At 48.6% G+C, this 8,481-nt stretch overlaps 1 pseudogene; it reads left to right on the top strand.

Annotated features, from left to right (window-relative positions):
• Positions 1–101: 101 nt before the first annotated feature.
• LOC147030380 (uncharacterized) lies at positions 102–3,266 on the top strand (annotated as a pseudogene).
• Positions 3,267–8,481: the final 5,215 nt, after the last annotated feature.

Here is an 8,481-nt window from a genome sequence, read left to right on the forward strand (position 1 = left end):
CCTGTTGGGTGTCAGACATTTGGTGAATATGCTGATGTGTTTGTAAAAACTGTAACACGTCACTTTGGGCAGCACACAACAAGAGTTGATGTAGTATTTGATCACTACATCGGGAAAGCTCCATCAAGGCAGTGACTCGCTCAAAGCGACTGGGAAAAAAGATACCAATCCGCAAGCTCATCGATGGGCCCAATGTCCCACTCCCACAGGTTTGGGTCCAGTTCATTGCCTTGGATGAGAACAAAGCTGATCTTGCCAATTTCTTAGCTGAGGAAATCATAAAGAAAGGTAAAGATCTGCCCGGGCGATTTGAGCTGGTAACTAGAGGCGGATTTACAGATGTTACTGATGCAAGGTCAACAAGGAGAGATGACCCCAGGCTTCACGGAAACCATGAAGAGGCTGATACCAGGCTGATACTCCATTCGTGTGAGGCAGTTAATGAAGGATACCAAAGAGTGCTCATAATCTGCAGAGACACAGGTGTCATGCTACTTCTGATACACTTTGTATCAACAAGAATATACGAAGTGTGGATGGTGTCTGGAACAGCAAAGAATCGGAAATGTTACCCACTACATGCCGTATCTGAGAGACTTGCACAACCTGTGAGGGAAAACCTACTCAGCTTCCATGTGCTTAACAGGTTGTGACACAACATCTTATTTCAGTGGCCATGCAAAGAAGTCATGCTGGAAAGCATTTGAAAGCCAACCACTTCCTGTCAAGGGGATCGGTCGTGATGGAGACCTTGCACCTATTGAACAGTTTGTGTGTCACCTGCATGGGACACCTGACCAATGAACTGTCAACCATGCCAGGCTCCAACTCTTTGGAAATGCTAAGAAGGGACTGGAGATGTTACCACCGACAAGGGATGCACGGGAACTTCATGCTACACGCGCCAATTATCAGGCAAAGATTTGGTTGCAAGCAGACCAGGAACACATAGATGTCTCATCGCCTACAGACACCTCAGCTTGGAGGAAGGAGTCCGGTTGCCTTAAAGCAGTGTGGACAAGGCTATCCCCAATCCCAAAAGCCTGCTTGGAGCTGGTAGCCTGTGGATGCAAATCAAAATGCAGAATAGCTCGATGTACTTGCTTCAGAGAGAACTTCAGGTGCACTTTTGCCTGCGGATGTGATGCGATTGACTGCTGTAATCCAACTGGCCAGTAGATTCATACCAAGAGCCTCATGCCGATACACATGCATGTACATGTAGGCTTATGCGACACACCCAATACTGTATGTTCCCTTTCCATTGTGTCACCCAGCTGGTCACACTCAGCAACATCACATTAATTTAATTAATATTTTAAACGCATTGTAATGATGGATAAATGGCGAAACCGTATGGCCCTTTTTCAGATCAAAAAAGTTTGCTGTTTCGCATCATACATGTAGGGCCGTACATTAAGGCATATAATACACAATGATGCATGTTGCAGAGATAGTGTACTTCAGCAATAGTATAACTATCTTTTTGCAAATATAAACATTAAATGAGCTTTCAACGGGGAAAAGTCCAGGATAAAATGACCTTTCAGGTCAAAATTAGTGGTTGCATCCACCAACATTAAATTCTTCCCCACACGACTATAATTGATCTGGCATGGATGCCTGTTGTAAACAAGAAATTCACCTAAAAATCAGATGTTGGCTGGTGTACTAGAACAAATCTGACTGCCACAAGAGGGGGCTATAAGTATTTAATTAAAGATTATGTGAGTGGCTATTGCAAAAAAAAGTTTGTTTAGGATTTTACAGTGAAAAATTAGTACACTGAATGTGTGTGATAGTTTAAACCAAAAAGATTCGGTGTGCAAATGACTTTAACATGCAAAATAAACACATTTCGAGAAAATCGCATTTTTGTGTTTCAGAATGCCGCACACATATGTGTAAAACTTAAAATTCACTTGTTAATTAAACAGGCGAAATGCATGTTTTTGAAAATATAAATAGTTTATATGGATAGAGGAGGCAAAGTTGATGTCAATTCATGCACAATGTAAAAATAAAAACACAATTTGACCTTGAAAATGACCTTTAAGGTCAAAATCGAGGGTGGCATCCACATACATTTTCTTCCCCACCCCTATGACTGATTGATCAAGAATGGATGCCTGCTATTAACAAAAAATGCACGAGAAATCGTTTTCTAGAGGACTTTTCCATGTTTGGCTGGTGTACTGTGAATCGGAAAGCAAGCCTTCAGTTTAGCTCTACTTTGGCACTGAATCTGGCTCTGACACGCATATGTAGAGAGGAGTAAGAAGTGTTTGTTGTTTTGCCTGTCTGGCAGTCAAATTTGAAAATCATTACAAACAAGAAACTTACTGTTTTTAAGGATGTCATTAAGGGCACAAATTATGAATATAACTTGTGAAATAAGGTAGTGTGGAAGACACTGCATCAACGGAGGTTGATGCAAAAAAAATTAACGGAGGTTGATGCAAAACTTGGGGAAAAAAATTATACGACCTTTAATATCTTTTTTTTATTTTATTTCAATTGAATAATGTACTTGAACATTGGAGAACACACCACTTTTTGGGACATTCAATAACCTTCTGTTTAGCAGTACAGTACTTGGAATAAAATGTTCGTGTCCTGAGAGCAGAGTAATTAAAATAAAGGCCAATCACTGCACTGTAGTCCCAAGAAGGAAGCCAGACCTAACACACAAAGACACACATACAGACATCCATACAAACACAAACATGGATATATTATCTGCTGCTAAGTACTTAAAAAAGCTATTTTATTTGACGTTATCTTAACTTTTAAGCAATTGACTGATTTCCCAACTCCCCGGATCATCAGCTGGGCACCGTTTTTCATTGAGGTTTCGATTCTTTCAGCCCAGAACCTCTCCAAATGGCAGATCCACAACCTCGATCATGTAACTGTGAGAATCAACATTCACGCTGTGATTATATATATATATATATATATATATATATATATATATATATATATATATATATATATATATATAATATAATTGTGTGTGATATATATTTTAGCGATATCCGTGCACATGCATGGGATAGCAGTACAACATAGCTGGTAGCAGAGGACAGACCGTACATGGGGAATGACAAAAATACGCATTGTGCAAAATGCAAGTGGTACTATGGAACGCCAAGACTTCCCAAACATTGTCGGCATGTCCGCCAAGTGCCACAGCAATTTCATAGGGATCGTGTGACGGCGAGCTGAGTTTTCAGTGTGCAAGCTTGGTATTATAATATATATATATATATATATATATATATATATATATATATATATATATATATATATATATATATATATATATATATATATATATATATATATATATATATATATATATTGTTGTGGATTCTCGCCACTCCGGCGTGCGGGCGACCGCTTTTAGCTAATTGCGGCCGCATGCCCACCGACCATGGCAATCCAGTCGTAGCTTTCGGATCAACGCCGAAATCCAGCTACGGGTGTTTTTTAACCGCACCACAACCTTGTCAATGCTCTGCCCGCACGTTACAGGGTCGATCGCCGAATTGTCGATTTACCTAATTATTCGCGCGGACAGACTACCGAGAGGTTGTACCTCAACGGGACCTGCTCGGAAACGAGCCGCTTGAGCAGCTCGCTCCATTTGCGATTGCCGAGCGGTTTATTATCGCCAAGCCTCGTTGGACCCGATTAGCTTATCGGTGTTAAAACCCAGCTATTTATTCCGAACACAACCACGTCAGCTCAATGGAGGAAGGGACGCAACGAGCAGGTGAATATTCAAACAATGCGGACATTTATTTCCAATGCAGGCACGTATGCAATGAATGGGGGTAAGGGACAAGACATGAGCAAAAAGACCTACAGCCGTTGTCTATTATCATTTACATGCACTTATAACAGTTCTCTACTTAAGGGACAAGGCGCCACAGACTTCCATGCAAAAACCCCAGAAAAGAAAAGGCCTGGGCTCGTAAGCCTTTAATATTTGCTCGGAGCCGGGATGACCGAAGGGATTCTGGGAGACCGAGCAGGCTACCTTGTCACCCTGGAGACTACTCGATGGGTCTTTCGGTCGGCGACCCTCCGTATGTCTCGTCGTCAACATGGCAGCTGGTGTAACGGCGGCTCGGTTGGTCCAGGCCTTGCTGTGCGGCCTGGTCGATCGGGCCTGGCCGACGACGCCTCAGAGGAGCGAACGGGCCTTGCTCTTTTGGAGTTGTTGCTCTTTTATGAGCCCGCTCACTCCTCAGCCTCGCTCGGACCTTCCCGGGGCCTGATCACTTCGGACCGTTATATCGCTGGCTGGCGACTTCTCTCCAGCTGGTGACCTCTCTGCCGCCTCCACCGACCAACACCTCTGCACTGCACTGCCGGCTTGACTGGACTCAAGGCTCCAAACTCCACCGGACTCCAACGACCGAGCTCCACTCCGAACTCCAGAGCTCCGTACTCGTGGGACTGTGATGGCCCAGGCCAACTCTCAACGATCCTCTCGGCGTTTCAGCCCCGCCTTTTATCGGGTTCGGGGGGAGGGTTTGGTCTTTTACCTTCGACCCTTCACCCCTGGCTGGCTCCGCCCCTTTTGTCATTCTGATCCGATCTTGCCGTCAAACGCGGACGTGGCAGGAATCGCCGGCTTTCGCTCCAACGAGGAAGTCGTCGTGTTTGTCGGTGGAGATGTTGTTCGTTTGTGGATGCCGTTGCTGGCGAAAAGATGGCGGCGCCGTGGAGATGATGGTGAGGAGATGTTGTTCGTTTGTTGAAATGGTTGTTGTTGGTGAAAAGATGGTGTTGTTTGTGGATATGATGGTGAGGAGATGTTTTTTGTTTGTTGAAATGGTTGTTGGTGAAAAGATGGCGTTGTTTGTGGAGATAATGGTGAGATGTTGTTCAAAATAAAGATAGAAAAGAATAATACTACCTCAAGATTCACAGCCCGGCACACAAATAAATCGCTTTAGGCATTGGTGGGGAAATCTAATCCAGACACGCACTTATCGATATAACTGATCTCTGGGGAACCTGAATGGTGTTCTGTGAATTTCCACAACCGTAACACTACCCCCTCCCCTTTTTACAGACTCGTCCCGAGTTGTCAAATTTTTGTGTGCCATCATGTGTAAGTTATCCCCTAGTACGATTTACCTCTGGATCCCTGAGTGCGACATTTGGTGTATCCGTGTCCCATAAGTAAAAAAAACCTACAGCCGTTGTCTATTTATGATGTACATGCACTTATAACAGTTCTCTACTTATCGGACAAGGCGCCACAGACTTCCATGCAAAAACCCCAGGAAAGAAAAGGGGAGAACAGGGCCCAGAGGCCTTTAATGTTCCTCAGAGCTGTGAAGACCGAAGGAGCTCCGTGAGACCATGCAGGTTACCTGCCACTCTCGTGGTGACTCGCTGGGCGACCCTCGATGTCTCGTCGTCAACACGGCAGCTGGCGTAATGGCGGCTCGGTTGGTCCAGGGCTTGCCGTTCGGCCTGGTCGATCGGGCTTGGCCGACGATGCCTCAGAGGAGCGAACGGGCCTTGCTCTTCATGAGTTGATGCTATTTTAAGAGCCCGCTCACTCCTTAGCGTCGCTCGGACCGTCCCGGGGCCCGTTCACTTCGGACCGATATCTCGCTGGCTGGCGACTTCTCTCCAGCCGGCGACCTCTCTCCGGCTGGCGACTTCGCTGCCGCCTCCACCGACCCACAACTCTGCACGGCACTGCATGCTTGACTGGACTCCAAACTCCGAACTGCAGACTCCATTCTGCCGACTCTACTCCGAACTCTGGAGCTCCGTACTCAACTGGACTCCACGAGCTCCCAACTCAACTGGTTTCTTGGGTGAGAAGGAGAAGATTTCTACATGTCGGTCGACCAGTTTGTGTAAGGCCTCCCGCTGGGTATCCTCCAAATCTACACTACTCCGATTTACGATCTCGCAAATGGGATTGGGCCAATTCCTAACAAACTCTGGAGACCCCCTCCGGGGCCGGTCTGGCTCGATGTTATCGTCCCTCAGCTCTGCGACTTCTACCACTGGGGTGCAATTTGCCACCTTTGTGCCCCGTTTAAAAGTGCGTGGTTCCGTGCTAACATTTATTACCCGGACGGGCACGATAGGGCCTTCGGTGTTTACTGGGGTGCGGCCCACGACTAAACCCGGGGTTGATTGCCCCGCCAGTAGTTCAGCCAGGCCGCAGCCACCAGCTCCACCCTCTCATCTGTGCACATGCCACCCAATGGCAATTCCCCACCACCCAACTGCATGACTCTTCGGCCTAAGTCGATTTTGCAATCACCGGCGGTCAGCACATCCAACCCTATTAGACATGGGTCGCACACCTTCGCCACCCAAACCTCTATTTTTCTTTTAACAGTGCCCAATTTAAAGGTCACTAAACCACGCCCTATGATGGGGGCCATTGCCCCGGTAGCTTGCTGCAAACTATGATTTTGCAGGCGGTGGATCTCATCCCACCCGTCCACACTCGAATTAAGGACCACAGGGCTGATGATCGTGGCGCTTGCTCCTGTGTCCACAACGGCGTCTACCCCTACGCCGGCAATTTTGCACCGAATTGTCAAACTACCATTGCCAATTTGGCCACAATTGATGACCTGTCGCAACTCTGAGGGCTCTTCTCCATCTGGGTTTGCCGAACACGGCCCTGTATGTTCGGCACTTTCTAGTTTCCCTGGGACTGGTGGGGGGGGGGGGGTGGTGATGTTTGGGCCCGGCTATTCCGGTCTGCCCGGGGCAGAGTTGGTGATGGGGGGGCCGTGGCTCTTCCCTGCACAGGGCGTTACACTCCCGCTGCAGGTGGTCCCTCCCGCCACAGTTAAAACACCTCGCCCGGTAAGGTGCATGCCTCCGGTACCCAGAATTATACCCCCTTTCATTCGGAATTGGGGTACCCCCTGATGGCTCATCCCCCGCCCTCCTGGGCCCGACCGCTTTGGCCCAGATCTCGGCAACCGACAGTCGATCATGCCCTGGACCATCTCCAACTGCGCCTGGTCACCAAGGGTAGCCCCGGCTCCCAGCGCACCATTGTTCACGGGGCCCACCTGCCGGATTGCCACTGCATGTCACCCGGCCCTCCAGTCGGTGACTTTGCTGCCTCCCAACGGGCTGCAGCGTCGGCCGCCTTCTGGAAGTTCTCCTGGTGCCATGTGGTCAGTAACGCCCCGGCATCGGTGCCCGCTAGAGCTCGGAGAAATTGGTCCAGAGCCAGCTCTTCCCGGTACTCCGGCGCCATATTCGCGTTTGCGATCCCCACCGCGCGGCGAATATCGTACGCCAATTCTCCCATCGTCTCATGGGAGTGTCGTTTGCGCCCACTGAGCTCAGCCTTAACAAGCTCGATTTGCTGTTCCATACCAAACCGGTTATTTAGGGCCGAATAGAGGTCTGCCAGTGTTACTCCTTCCAAGGATAATGTGGTCAAGACCTCGGATGCCGCACCGCACAGTGCCGCCGTGAGCTGTGCCACGCCCTGCACCTAATTCCAGCCATTGCCCCTGGCCACGCAGTGAAAATGGGCCAAATATGCCCTCAGGTCCGTCTTGCCGTCGTACGGAGGCAGCGGCACCTTTGGTTCCTTCGAGGTCTGACCCCCACCTTCCAGTCCCTGAGGGACACATGGAGGGGTGGACCCCCCAGATTCCAATGGTGCCTACCCCCGCAGGGCCCGAGCCATTTTCCCGGGGAGTTTATTACCCCCGTTTTCATCGGTGCACGTTCCGCGCCGTTCTGCTTACTCTCCCATGCCATCAGACTCGCATTCTGCATCCTCTCAGGGACAATCATACTGGGGGCCTGCACTAGGCCAAGAGACCCTGCGGCCTCTGCCCCCCCCCCCAAACTCGGTATGCACACCCCCGCGTCGTGCAACCCTCTTACTTCGTTCAGTGACACTGGCCCCACCTGTTTACGATCTGCCTCGAGGGAGCGTATTCTCTCCCTCTGTTCCATAAGGAGGCCATGCTGCCTCTCACACCGGGTCTCAACACATTCTACCAACTCCGCCTTCATATCCCCTATCTTCCCCTCCATTCGTGCCCACTCTTCTTTTAATTCTTCCCTCTCCTGCTCTATCCCCTCTCGCGTCTCTGTCAATTCTTTTTTTTTGTCTTTTCAAACTCTTCCTTTACCTGCTCTATTCCCCTTCGCATCTCTGATAATTATTTTTTCGTCCTTTTAAACTCTTCCTTCGTCTCGCCCTCGTGTTTTTCCAAACGTCCTCCCAGTTCCTCTGTCTCCGTTTTTTACATTCCGTCCCATCTCTTCAACTATTTCCGTCATCTCCTCATGTCTTGTCCTGCACCCCTCCTTTACGGCCTCCAATTCCTTCCTCGTTTCCCGCTGGTCTTCTTTTAATTGCTCTATCGCTGTCGTGTTCTCCATCTCCCCCTTTAATTGGTCTTGTCCTTCTTTTACTTTTTCCATCCCCTGTCCTAACTTGTCTACCTC

The sequence above is a fragment of the Eptatretus burgeri genome, chromosome 3 (assembly GCF_056783735.1).
Source record: "Eptatretus burgeri isolate ZD-2024b chromosome 3, Ebu_testis_v1, whole genome shotgun sequence".
Lineage (NCBI taxonomy): Eukaryota > Metazoa > Chordata > Myxini > Myxiniformes > Myxinidae > Eptatretus > Eptatretus burgeri.